The 15,260-nt window shown below is 36.0% G+C and overlaps 1 pseudogene; it reads left to right on the top strand.

Moving 5' to 3' along the window:
- Positions 1-7,290: 7,290 nt before the first annotated feature.
- LOC149161142 (DEAD-box ATP-dependent RNA helicase 15 pseudogene) lies at positions 7,291-8,455 on the top strand (annotated as a pseudogene).
- The last annotated feature ends 6,805 nt before the right edge of the window (positions 8,456-15,260 follow it).

The following is a 15,260-nucleotide window of genomic DNA, read 5'->3' as shown; positions in this document are numbered from 1 at the left end:
ATTTGACCATGGAAAAGCAGGACTTCTATCATGTGGGCTTACAACTGAATCTACTGGTGAATTTCTTCTAAATTTGGCTACACCAATCCATCTTGCCCCTGGTTGATTTCCATCACAAACAATAGAACTAGTGTTTGTATTGTCAAGTCTAGAGGAAACGTGTTGCTCAGCCCTAGCAATGTTTAGGTCTGTTTTGTCATTGCCTATCTTGGGCTTCGGATTTATGGAGTCTATCTTGTCAGATTCATCTCTGTTGCTGCCAGATTTAATCACATCAGTTGATTTGGTTGATACTGTAGATGGAACACTCTTCCAACATTGTTCATTTCTTTCTTAGCATCTGCTATTGTGTCCGGTCTTAATGAATTGCTTCTAGGCACAATGACAGGAACTATATCAGGTGTACTTAAGGTATGAAAAAATTTTGTAGGCTGCACTGTTGATGTACTGTTTTTCTTTGGAGTCGAGACATATGACAGTGGACCTGAACTTGCAGGAAGATTCTTTTAAGAAAAGGCTATTCCAGCTCCATTGAGGTGTGCTAGAAATACCTTCAGTGGTTACATAGCAGTAGCAAAAGCAAAAAACATAACTTACTTAGTTTCTTCAAATAATACAACCAATAAAATGAAAGCCAGAAATAAAAAAAGGAACCCAATACTATAGTCCAATTAGCTTGTTTATGCTACAAAATGTTTTGTACTAGTCCAATAGTAGCGAGTCTTTTAGTATAAAACAAAAAAAAAAAGGAAAATTCAGAGAATGCAAAGCTTAAAAGATGAAACATACTACATGCAAATTAGGTAACATACTAGTTACCGATGTGGTAGCATTTGGTTCCTTGATTCCTGACTCTGTACTGTGTGACAAGGAAAGCCTCACCATATTGGTCTTTAAATTATTATCTAATTGCTGGATAAAGGGACGGCCACTAGAAGCCAATTTTGCTTCATTATGGCCATTTGTTCTTGATACATTTCCAGCAGCATATGGCCCCACCCGCTGGAACACCACAAATGACACCTTCAATGTAATTATCTTTATACTAGGACCACAGAATACAATCAACAGAAGATAAAAGTCATGGATACATATAATCAGTGCATGGATTGACAAAAGGATACCACTTATTCATACCGAAATGTCCACAAACAAAAGGTTAAAGATGCATTAAAAATTTAAATATGAAGCAGCCAAAATAGAGATTCTATCTTGTAATACATCAGATGAAGCAGCCAAAATAGAGGTTCAATAAAGCACTAAATTGAAAATTTTAAGATGATAAAATCAAAGTGGAAAGTTATAAGGAGGCAACTGAAAAGTAACTCATGCTGCAGGGAGTATTAGGGAAAATAGCTTACTTCAGGTCAAACAACGAATACATATTATGAGAGGAAGTTGCAGAACACCCACTCTCTGTTACCAGAATTAGAAAATGAAAAAAAAAAACACAAAATAGGTATGAAATAACGTTCGGTTTATGTTACAACCAAGACGCCAAATTGGAAAATAATAACATGGGCTTCGGATTTCATTCTTCTTGCAGTGTAAAAAACATGAACCCATGTCCCCTCATCAGTAATGTACAAATGTAATGTCAAGATGAGAATAGGATCAAGAAGATGCTAATAGCATAACATAGGATAGGTCTCTGGTAGCTTCTGTAACAGTATAAACTAAGAAAAGAACATGACATGTTACATGCGATTTAAGCAAGAAAGCATCACAATAGTCAAATGGGACCCTATAAACGATTTCAGGTTAACAGAGCAATCTACATTATAAAATCATTATCCCTGAGATAGACATCTGTATAAACTAAAAAAATGATTACATAAAACATTTTGATGTTATATAGGAAATTTAAACAACAGAGCATCACAATAGTCAAACATTATAAACTACTTCAGATTAACAGAACAATCAACATTTTATTAAATCATTAATCCTGCAATGGGACATTCTAATTACAACTAACATGACCATGTCTCTTATACTCCCAAAAGAAAAGAAAGAAAGGCAATAAAAGTCTTACTTACTGTTTTGGGTTCCATTAAACTGTACATACCATTGATTGGTTGAATCATTGACAGTGTCCACTTTAAAACCATTAATCTTAAATTATTAATCATATGTCCCAATAACATGCACTTTCTAATCACTCAATGCACAACCAACTTCATATGATATCAGCCTTCAAGTACAAAAATTTTATCAATCCCTAAGAATTGCATAATGTTTGGATTTATCAAGAAAAAGGGAGAACTGTATCACATCATTTTAATATACAATAGCACTAACCCATAATAGATACCCATTGAACAAGGCAAAAGTCAAAAAATATTAATGAAGTAAAGCTATTTTGCATAATATTATTCAGCAAATCTTTTAAAATTATGATTAGGTAAATCTTATTATTTTATCCTTGTTGAATTGATATCTATAATGATATATGTGTAAAAATTACTATAACATAATATGATAAAATGGTTTTTTCTCTCTTATCCATGATAAATGTAATCTTTGTGGAAATACATGATATTATATGAAGTTGGTTGTGCATCCCCTAACTGGAAAAATCGCATCATTAGGTTGTATTAAGAGTGAACGTAAAATGGAGACCATCTATGATTCAAATAATGAATTGTATGGGGAATTCAAAGAACCTCAATACAGTAAGTTAGATTTTCATTTTTTTTTGGATTTATTAGAGACATGGATTATATTAGTTAAATATGAGAAATGCCCCATCTCAAAGGTAATAAGTAATAATCTAGTAAAATCTAGATGTTTCTCTTAACCTGAAAATGTTTGTTGCACTTCATTTGAATATGTAGAGGCCCTCTTTATAAACTTATTCCTATGACATCAATAACATATTCCTGTGACATCAATGCAAAATTTATGTAGTTTAGATACCAGAAGCCTGACCAGAGGAGTTGCTTCTAGTTTAGCTCTTGTTCTCAGTTTTATTTCTTTTTAGACATTTTGTTAGTAGATTAGTAATGGATTCGTATCTACAATATATTTTGGAAGGGTGATTGTTCGAGTTTTCTTATCACCTAAAAAATAGCCCATTTCTTGCTACTTTCTTGCTCCCGTTCCTATCTTGACACGAAAGTTGTACATTACCAATCAAATTTATATGTATAATATATGCGGAGAGACAAGAAAGGGTTTCATTTTGATTCCCTAAAACCCTCTAGGCCAATTTATAGTTGCATTCCTACTACCCATTTTGTTTCCCTTTTCCCATTCCAGTAAACCTAGCATAGATATATTCACAATTTAGTAAATTGCACACACATTATTTGGTTTTACCTTCTCTCAATATGACATCAATGTGAGATTCATGTAGTCTATGTTACCACAAGCCTGACCGAGAGACCTATTTCTAGTTTAATTCATGTTTTCATTTCCATTTCCTTCCTGACATTTTATTACCAAATTATTGATAGATTTTATGTATAATATATTTTGGAAGGGTAATCTGTTTAGATTTCTTATCCTCTGATATTTATTTTACCATAAACTTGACCAAAAGCTCCCTTTTTGTTACATTTTTGTTCCCATTCCTATCTTGACCATACAATTGTACGTTACTCATAAATTTTATATGAATAATATAGGCTGAGAGATGAGAAGTGGGTTCATTTAGATTCCCTGAATCCCTCTGGAACGTCTACCATTTTTTTGTTAGGATGGTTAGAGCCCTATAACCAATTTATAGTTCTGTTCCTATTTGCCTCTGTTTTCCTTTTCCCATTTCAGTAACTTAGTATAAATGTTCTTACAACTAAGCAAATTGCACACATACTATCTGGATTTACCTTCTTTCGATTATTAGTTTCTGACTTGAGGTAAGATATTATCCCTGAAAGTCACTGTTGCACAAGTCACTTTTCATCTTTTTAAAAAAACATTCTGATTGTGATTATGTTCTTTTAGGTTTTAGTCTCTAAAGCTCTTCCATTGGATCCTTTATTCAACCTTCAAGTTGGCTCTCTGATCTGCAGTACATATTTTTTATTTATTTTATGAGTGTGTTGTAAATCTGTGGTTAACATTGTGTTTCAAATGAATGGGCAGAAATAAGATGTAAGATGGTGGCATTTACAATAATCTTGTATGCATAAACAATTTGACAGAAAACAGGCTTCATACAGATCCATCCTACAACAACTCTGATAATATTTTGGACATTTTGTTGACTGCTGGATTTTAAGCCAGAATATTACTGGAGTTTGATTGTTTTGACCGATTCAGCCTCTAATAAATTCTCCCATCACTGAAGAAAATGTGAATCATACAATCTGGATCGCATAAAGAAGAAACCGTGATCTTGTTTGGCAGCTAGTCTTTCAACTTGAGTTGCAAAATGTGGATTTGCATGAGTAAGCTTGGGCATATGAACTCCAAATGGATCATTCTTGCTCTATGATTACCAATAAATCTTGGATGAGTATCAAAGGTCAACAGATTAACATTCCAAACCTTAAAACCCTGAAAGGCTACCTGAAATATGAGTTGTGATAATTAAAGTAAGACAAATGGAACTTTAACATGTCAATCACACTATAACAAGGGTCTTTTAGTTGCAAATCTATTCCAAACACCAAAATTTCAGCCTTCTACTTGCAAATCGCTTCCAAATAACAAAATTTCAACTTTTTACTTGCAAATTGATTCCAAACACTAAAACTCCATAAGCCGGAATTGGTGATTTGAAATGAAAAATGCGCACAAAGAAATGATGGATGACTAATCTTAAGACAAGTTCCTACATTGAAATCACAGAATGGGAAATCGTGTGGGAAGCAGTGGTGGTTATCTCTGCATTAGGTAGTTGATTTATAAGAACATCATCCCCATTAAAGGCAGAAATTACCGATGTCATAGGCACAACAGCAAGTGCTACCAATAGGGCATGCATAACAGTCATCGCACTTTGCTGGAGGTGTGACTGGAGAGGGAGGGGAAAAGTATTCAGACAGAGATCACACTGACTTTTAACCAGAGAAAAACCCTCTCAGGAATTGAAAAAATCCAATGTATATTCATAAAAGACATGCATTTGCGTGCTTGTCACTCGTGGTTTCCAGTTTAAGTTGCTACAATGATATATTGTTAATTCTCTGTTCGGCTTGGTCTCCATTATTCACGCATGATTTTTGCGTTTTCAAACTTCAGGGAGATGACAAGTGTAAAAGAAGTAATAATTGTCAAACAAGCTAAATGTAATGTTTGTTCCCTTTAGTCATACCTCAAAGAATATATTATATTCAACGAGAAAGAGTCTACATATCTGCCATGAATCTATTCACATTATTCATGCGCTATTTTTGCCTTTCTATTCACATTATTATAAAAGTAGTTTCAAAGTTGAGACATTTTAACATTAACTTCAATAAGAATCAGGTACACAAATTTTACCAATTGAGGTCATGCATCTGACACATAAGAACAATCCTAACTCCCATAAACGAATGGGCAAAAATAAGATGTAAGATGGTGGCATTTACAATAATCTTGTATGCATAAACAATTTGATAGAAAACCGACTTCATACAGATCCATCCTACAACAGCTCTGATAATAGTTTGGACATTTTGTTGACTGCTGGATTTTAAGCCAGATTATTACTGGAGTTTGACTGTTTTGAGTGATTCGGCCTCTAATAAATTTTCCCATCACTGAAGAAAATGTGAATTGCGCAATCCGGATCGCATAGAGAAGAAACTGTGATGTCCTTGATGTCCTGGATTTCAACCAGGTGGTTATATTTGTGAAGAGTGTGAAAAGGGCTTCTAAGCTATCCAAGCTGCTGGTGGGGTGCAGCTTTCCTTGGACCTGCATTCATTCTGGAATGCAGCAGGATGAAAGACTGATGAGATACAAAAGTTTCAAGGAGGGGAATAAGAGGCTTCTGGTTGCAACTGATCTGGTAGGTAGGGGAATTGACATTGAAAGAGATAATATTGTTATCCACTATGACATGCCTGAGTCTGCAGATACTTATTTGCACAGGGTTGGAAGGGCTGGACGGTTTGGCACAAAGGGTCTTGCAATTATCTTTGTTTCTTCTGCTTCTTCATCAGAGGAGGATATGCTGAAGCAGGTTCAAGAACATTTTGCAGTTGATATCAAGGCACTCCCAGCACATATAGAAGCATCAACATACATGCCATCATAGCCATTGAAATCTACTCTGGTGTCTGCAATAATTATCCTTCTCATTCATCTCAGTTTTGGCATGGTCTGGTTTTGTTTTCTATTCATATTCCTTACCTTCATATGCCGGTTCTTCTACCAAATTTATTGCACTTCTAAATTTAGAAGAACCTTTCCTCCTCTAACTTCAATTAACAATTTTCTCTTCTACTTCTACTTGGGATATTTCTGCTTATTTTCAGGCCTTTACAAAGGGCAAAGTCCTTAAATTAATGCCACCATTTCTGTTGCATTGTGGGTTGTAAAGTGCAGAAAATCATTGACTATTTTGTTCAAAGTTTCTTTTAACACATTCTAATCTCATGTTGTGTAGTTTAGAGTTTAGAATCAAGCCTCGTCACAAAGTTTTGAAATCTATTAGTGCAATGCAACCCTCGAAGCGTCTACCATGGAGAAAGTTGAAAGCACTTGGCACTAATAATTACAATCTTTGGTAGGGAACCAAAGACTGCTAAGTCAGCTTTCATACAACTTATAGGTGGTTCTCTCAAATGTATTTTAAATATCACCCTATGAATTTGTCACCAATTGAAATGTAATAGTGACTACATGACATTTAATTAGTGTGGTTGATGCAGGGTTGGTGGAAAACATAACCAACATAGCCAGAAAAGGCAGTTCTCTCAAATGTACTTTAAATATCACGCTATGAAGTTGTCACCAATTTGAATGAGATGGGTATGTCTGTTGAACCTTAATTTATATAATTTCTGAGAGTGCTTTGAGACACACAAGGCTGGTTTTTTGCATCATTATTTCATCTTTTATAGCAATAAAACCTCTTCTGCTATTTCATCATAAAGTTGCGCTTGTGCTTCATATTTTTAGTGAAAATGGCAAAACAAGGAGTAGACAATGTGGAAGAGTTGAAGGAAGAGATTTATAATGAAGAGCTCCTGGACTATGAAGAAGAGGAATTGGACGCACGAGCATTGGAGGAACATTTTGCCACTGATGAAGCCTCCAAGAAAGATTATGTGGGATTTCCTACTGAAGCCAGAGCTCCTTCGAGCAATTGTGGACTCTGTATTTGAACATCCCTCAGAAGTTTAGCACGAGTGCATTCCTCAGGCGATTCTGGGCATGACTGTACTCTGTCAGGCCAAATCTGGAATGGGGGAAAACAACAATTTTCGTGCTTTCAACTGTGCAGTAGATCGAACCCATAGAAGGCCAAGGTTCTGCCCTAGTTTTGTGCCATACTAGAGAATTGGCATACCAGATATGCCATGAATTTGAGAGGTTTATGACTCATCTGAAAGAATTGAAGGTTGTTGTATTCTATGGAGGCCTGCCTATCAAAACTCACAAGGCAATATTAAAAAATGAATCCCCCCAAATAGTTGTTGGGACCCCTAGAAGGATTCTGGCATTGGCAAAAGACAAGGATCTCAGTCTGAGAAATATCAGGCATTTTATTATGGATGAATGTGACAAAATGCTGGAATCTTTGGACATGAGGAGAGATGTACAGGCCATTTTCAAGATGACCCATCATGACAAGCAGGTCATGATGTTTTCAGCCACACTGAGCAAGGAAATCAGGCATGTCTGCAAGAAATTCATGCAGGATCCTATGGAGATATATGTTGATGATGAGGCCAAGCTCACACTTCATGGTCTATTTCAGCACTATATAAAACTGGCTGAGGTAGAAAAGAACAGGAAGCTGACTGATTTGCTGGATGTCTTGGGTTTCAACCAGGTGGTTATATTTGTGAAAAGTGTGAAAAGGGCTTCTGAGCTATCCAAGCTGCTGGTGGGGTGCAGCTTTCCTTGTACCTGCATTCATTCTGGAATGCAGCAGGATGAAAGACTGATGAGATACAAAAGTTTCAAGGAGGGGAATAAGAAGCTTCTGGTTGCAACTGATCTGGTAGGCAGGGGAATTGACATTGAAAGAGTTAATATTGTTATCAACTATGACATGCCTGAGTTTGCAGATACTTATTTGCACAGGGTTGGATTGGTTGGACGGTTTGGCACAAAGGATCTTGCAATTACCTTTGTTTCTTCTGCTTCTTCATCAGAGGAGGATGTGCTGAAGCAGGTTCAGGAACGTTTTGCAATTGATATCAAGGCACTCCCAACACATATAGAAGCATCAACATACATGCCATCATGGCCATTGAAATCTGCTCTGGTGTCTGCAATAATTATCCTTCTCATTCATCTCAGTTTTGGCATGGTCTGGTTTTGTTTTCTGTTCATAAAAACACAGTAGATTCATAAAATTGAAAGGAACAATGGCCATCAAGGCATTTGTAGACAGGCCATCACAATTTCAGTCTTATCCACAACTAAGACATATTTGGTTTTTCTATGAGAGCCATGCGTGTTTTCTTCCATTTGTCCTAATTATACAAAAACCCATGTTTTGAGCTACAAATTTTACAACAAATTTGGATTTAGTGCGATTAAAAAGCAATCGATGGGAAAAATGATCATATTATTGAGTCATCAATGTCTATAATGGTCAAAATTGAAGATATATGCTTGGAATATCCCCAAAATTTACAATAAAATCTTTGAAATATGCATGTCAAGGAGCTTCCTTCTCACTAGTTATTTTGAGTGGAGCTTTAACCAATCTTGCACCCTTGCAAGGAATGTTCAGTTAGATTTTGGATGAAAGTAGTCATGTTATTCCACAGAAGCATACTGTGGATATTGCTAAAGCAAACATTACAATTGTTGGATTACAATAGGTTTCAAAACCTTGAATTTTACCTTTGCGATGTCTTTAGTTTTGTAATGTCATCTAAAAGTATAATGAAGGAAAGTATCCCTCATTCTTCTTATATTGGGCACTCCACAGATCAAAATGGATTAGAAGACACCTCTTAGACCATGGTCTACTGAATTAATATTGAATGTGAAAGAAAGAGCAATTGATGCTTCTAGACATGCTATGCTGATAGCGAAAATGAGCATGGAAACAAACATTGGAGATATTGACAAAACTAGTCGATTGGTAGAGGAACCTGTAACGCTTGAAAAATCGGCTCAGCTTACTCCGGAGGCCACCTATTATCGAAATCTTAATGACTTAGCATTTTTTATGTAAAAAATTATCGAAATCTTAATGACTCCGCATTTGTTATGTAAAAATATAAACTATATTTTTTTAGATACATTGCAAGTTGCAGCAACATTAACGGCTTTCGATTTCAAATTCTCTATCTACTATTGCTGGGCAGCAATCTAGAGAAAACTATGTACCCCAACATCCAGTATGTTCGAAACCTGTTCGGATCAGACACTGATGTATCCAGGGTAATGTTAGTGTTTTCTCTTTTCTATTTTTGAAAGGCATTTTGTTTATTCATTTTTTCTTCAATGATTCTTTATATGTCACAATTTTTCTCGATTATTAGTTTCTGACTTGAGGTAATATATTATGCCTGAAAGTCACTGTTGCACAAGTCACTTTTCATCTTTTTTAAAAAAACCTTCTGATTGTGATTACGTTCTTTTAGGTTTTAGTCTCTAAAGTTCTTCCATTGGATCCTTTATTCAACCTTCAAGTTGGCTCTCTGATTTGCAGTACATATTTTTTATTTATTTCATGAGTGTGCTGTAAATCCATGGTTAACATTGTGTTTCAAACGAATGGGCAGAAATAAGATGTAAGATGGTGGCATTTACAATAATCTTGTATGCATAAACAATTTGACAGAAAACAGGCTTCATACAGATCCATTCTACAACAGCTCTGATAATATTTTGGACATTTTGTTGACTGCTGGATTTTAAGCCAGAATATTACTGGAGTTTGACTGTTTTGACCGATTCAGCCTCTAATAAATTCTCCCATCACTGAAGAAAATGTGGATCATACAATCCGGATCGCATAGAGAAGAAACCGTGATCTTGTTTGGCAGTTAGTCTTTCAACTTGAGTTGCAAAATGTGGGTTTGCATGAGTAAGCTTGGGCATATGAACTCCAAATGGATCATTCTTGCTCTGTAAATACCAATAAATCTTGGATCAGTATCAAAGGTCAACAGTTTAACATTCCAACCTTAAAACCCTGAAAGGCTACCTGAAATATGAGTTGTGAGAATTAAAGTAAAACAAATGGAACTTCAACATGTCAATCACACTATAACAAGGATCTTTTACTTGCAAATCTATTCCAAACACCAAAATTTCAGCCTTTTACTTGCAAATCGCTTCCAAATAACAAAATTTCAACTTTTTACTTGCAGATCGATTCCAAACACTAAAACTCCATAGGCCAGAATTGATGATTTGAAAAGAAAAATGCGCACAAAGAAATGATGGATAACTAATCTTAAGACAAGTTCCTACATTGAAATCACAGAATGGGAAATCATGTGGGAAGAAGTGGTGGTTATCTCTGCATTAGGTCAGAGAAGCCAAAAACATGCACAAGATCCAGAAAGACCAGCAATGCCAGCACAATCAAACACCCAAAAAACAAAAAATCGGTGGAGGGATTCAACGATTGACGTATTGCAAGGGCCTATGCACAGCCCTGAAAGTCTTGTTCATCATATACATCGGAGAAGTCTGTAGTGCTTTGTATTGGCCATCGTTGAAGGCCCAAGTTTTGGAAACATTAAGCCCATGAGCTGCAGCGTGTTCAAAATCAGAGGTAACCATATGTGTAGCCGTTCCAAGGGAACAAGTGTGTAGATCTTTTGCTGCCTTGGAAAACGCAAGTGCAAAACTCGTCCCTATGACCTGAATAATAAAAAAAGAGATAAATTATTACTTTGCATTAAAAAAAATGATAAAATAAATAAAAGAGATGTGTTACCAGTTTGCTTGCAAAAATTTGGAAAGACCCTGTTGAAACAGAGGAGATTACCCTGGAAAGCATCCCATCTAAACCCTGGTCAGCGGTATCTGGATGGCAATGTTCCAGGAGAAACTGAGTGCGTAGAAAGTAACAGAGATGGCGAAGTTTGTTGCATTGCATTCCTGAAATAAAACATAGAAGAAAAGGAGCCGAATCTCCTTTCCCACAACAACAGCTGCTTTAAGCCTGCCTGTCCTCCACCACGCCCGCGACATTCGACTTTAAGCGTTCGATGCAGAGAGTGTGAAAGCAAACACTGCAGATGATCCATGGAAGCAGGGCCGAGCTAGGGCAAGGGCGACGTCTCCACTCCGCGAAGCCCCTGGAAGGAACGCTGAGCCAGGGCGAGGTGATCTGTTCCGCCGCATTTTTAATTTGAATACCTTATTGTAACCGTCTAATCAATCGTATGGCTAAAATTATTTTAATCGTCTAACACTTAAATCAAAGGCTTAGAAATGTACACGTCATCTAATAGGAAAGTTGATTTCAAATGGAAACGCCTTACGGCGTAAATATAGATTGCTACTCAAAGCTTAGTGCATTAGACGCTAATTAGTGATATTGGTGGAATTTTCTTTTAGTCCAACAATTCAACTGGTTTGTTATACTTTATATTTATACGGCCATGATATAGCTTTAAATTTTCATGGTTGAATTGAGATACCAGATTTTTCATTGCATTTTATGTAACAAATTTGTGAACTATAATATCTTTTACAAAATTTATTGGCTAAGAGAAATCTAATTATTTTAGTTATTAATATATATATATTTTATGACAGAGGAATTGGCAACTGGGACAACCTCGCAACTTGCATGATACGGGGTCGACTTTGGCCGCCACCACTATAACCTCTGGGCCCGCCACCACTATAACCTCTGGGCTTCGCGCGTGCCCACTACAACGGGTCACCAAGGTAAGTCCAGGGATTTGAACTCGTGACCTCAAATACGAAGTCTGCCTTACAAAGGCACTACACCGCCATGCAATTACCAACTCGCCTACCCCGTAATCTATCAAGAGTCAAGAGAGATCAAATCTATCAAGAGTCAAGAGAGATCAAATCTCTTGAGTTGCAAACCTTTTTTAGAGAAAATAGATTTTTTGATCCTCTCAATGCTTAGGTATCAAATCTTTTTTAAAATGAAGAGATTTTTTAATCCCTCTCAAAATTTGGTATCTAAAATTAAGATAAATATAGATTAGTTTATATAATGTATATATTTAAAAACATTATTTGTTATATTTAAATGCACACATTTAATTTGCTTTTATTTTTGTCTTTAAAAACTTTTAATTTATATCATAGATACATTATAGAAATTCTTTTCCTGAGCTTTTTCGTAGATTTATTCACATGATCATCATATAACTTGTTAAACTAAATTAGGTCCATTTTTAAGAGTACTGTGACAAAGATGATATTAATAATATAGTTTCCCCTCAAAAACAAATTGGAGCTTCAACTCTAGAACCTAGTAATTCCTCTCAGATTTCAAATCTTTATAAAAACCATTGCTGGGATTTCTTTACTAGTCTAGGTAAATAACAAGCAGAGTGATGCAACTGAAACATTTCATCACGTAAAAGGTCAGATACCCTGCACATATGCAGAATCTAATATTTGGGGGCAGAGCTTTACAGGATAACCGATCCTTGAAGTATTATCATATCCTATCAACATCATCCATAATCCTTAACTTGAGACTAAGGGGTGGTGCTGCAACCTCCAATAGAATAAAAATGCAGGAGGAGGTTATGGGAGCAATACTTATAAGAGCTCAGAAACAAAACATAAGCATATTAATGGAGGTATCTCCTTCAAGAACATCTTACAATGGGGAAAAAGCGCAATTTCTAAATTAACCAAATCAACAGGTACTACCCCTAGCCCGTACATAGTGGAGCAATTGAACTCATTCCAAAACTTACTATAGACAACCCAGAAACAGATGAGCATTGTGCTTCATTTGAATCACAAGCCCTTATATGTCGTTTCAACTATTTCTGGCTGAAACCAATTGAGCTATTTCACTGGGTTTTGACCAATTGGACAATGCATTGAGAAATACACCTCTACTCCAAAGGTTACTTCATTGTAAAGTTCCCTTCATTGGATGGAAGAGAACATCCTACAATATGGACCATGGTTCTGGGGATCGACAAGATTATTTATCATACCTTGGTTCCCAGAATTTGATGCAAACACCATGGTTGCTTCCATAATGTCAGTTTGTGTTTGGCTACACAACCTCCCTCTCTATTTCTGGGACGATTGTGTTCTTGCAGGTATTGGGAACATGATTTGGAAATATATAAAGATATATACCCAAAGATTGGAGGAAATGATTTACACATACACTCATATATGTGTGGAAGTAGATATAAGAAAAGGCTTACCGGACCACATTCAACTCATCCACAATCAGCGGAATTAGATAACTTTTAGATTATGAGAACACAACTTTTAGATGTAGAATATGCATGCAAACAGGGCATCTTCAAAACATATGCCTTGAAGCCAAGAAAGACACTATAGAAGGAAGAAGATGAGCGGGAAACAGGCCAAAGTCTGGTAATTCCCCCCACCAGAGCCTGAAGAGGAGGACAAAGCAGGGGAAGAAGCCACTCACATGGAGAACAACCAGAAAACACAGGAACCAGAATCTTAGAACGATCTAGTACGACCAGCGAACATACTAGACGCAATGGATACCAGTGGATACAAGCGTACACATTCATCAGACAATTCAGACTCAAACAAAGACAATACAAGACTTGAAGTTAGAATAAAGCTTGTGCTTGTCTCTTCGGCGTCGTCCCTTGGGGAATGGCATAAGGTAGAGAAAAAAGAAAGGGAGAAAAGCCTAACTTTTCTCCACAAATGTATATTAGTTTGATCACTGTTAGTTCCCAATTATCATGAGTCATGGACTAGATGATGCTATGCATACTCAGCAAATGCAACATGTAATTTTGTTTTCACTAATAAAATTACGACTTTTTCCTTGGAAAAAAAACACAGGACCCATTTTAGATTAACATTGCAAGCTTATCTCAAGAAACCTTTATTCTCTCTATCTCTTTTCTTCTATTAGGCACAAATATGAATTCCTTTCTTTCTAATGTTTATGGCCCTGGACTTCCAACACTAAAGTAGGAAATGTGCAAGCATCTCCATTCTCTTCAAATGAGAATTGACAAGCACAAATGTATTATAGGAGGTGATTTTAACCTCTTTGAGTGAACAGAAAGGGGGATGACATCACCTTGGAGCTTGAATCAAAGGACCTTCAAAGCTTCATTGAGGACAATGACACGGTGGACATGAAAGCCAAAAATGGACTCTTCACTTGGAATAACAGATGAGGAGGAAAAACACATATCTTTTCTTGACTAGATCATTTCTTTGTCTAAGAAAATTTCCACTTGTGGGGATGAACTAACATCAAAGATTCTTCTTATCGGTTGACTTAGATCATTGGCTGATTTGTCTATCATGGGTGACTTTAAGAAAACCTTTAAAATGTCCACTTGGATTTGAACTATTATGGCTTACAGATGCCAACATAACAGGAAAAATCCATGAATGGCGGCAAAACATGAGCCCCATTGACGGATTGAAAATGTTTGTCTTTCAACAAAATCTCAAGCAAATAAAACTTCTACTCGAAAAATGGGATAGAGAATAATTTGCAAATATATTCCAAGAGAAACAAACCCTAGAAAAGGAATGGGTGTTACTCCAATAGGGAAATTTATCAACAATTGATGAATTACAGAAGTAGCAGACAAAGAAATTTCCCTCACAAGAATATTAGAGGAAAGATACAAGCAAGAAGAGATATATTGGAAACATACTTCAAGGATAAGATGGTTAAAGGGAAATGCAACACATTGTTTTGCTATCCCTCCCCCATTCAACATCAATCTCACAACATAATCACAATTTTACAATATGAGAATGGAAAAAATGTGGAGAAATAAGAGGAAATTTAAGAAGTACTTGTGGTCTTCTACATGGATTTGCTCTTTTTGATACTTGGCTTCAATGTAGTGAAGCCAAATAAAACTTCTACTCGAAAAATGAATTAGAGAATAATTTGGAAATATCTTCCAAGAGAAACAAACTCTGGAAAAGGAAATGGTGTTTTACTCCAATAGGGAAATTGATCAATAATCGATGAATTACGGAAG

The sequence above is a fragment of the Pinus tabuliformis genome, chromosome 5_2 (genome assembly GCF_031772625.1).
Source record: "Pinus tabuliformis cultivar Carrire ecotype Pingquan chromosome 5_2, CPIR1, whole genome shotgun sequence".
NCBI classification, from domain to species: domain Eukaryota; kingdom Viridiplantae; phylum Streptophyta; class Pinopsida; order Pinales; family Pinaceae; genus Pinus; species Pinus tabuliformis.
The sequence above is the reverse complement of the archived record's forward strand: the minus strand, read 5'-3'. Positions and strand labels throughout refer to the sequence as shown.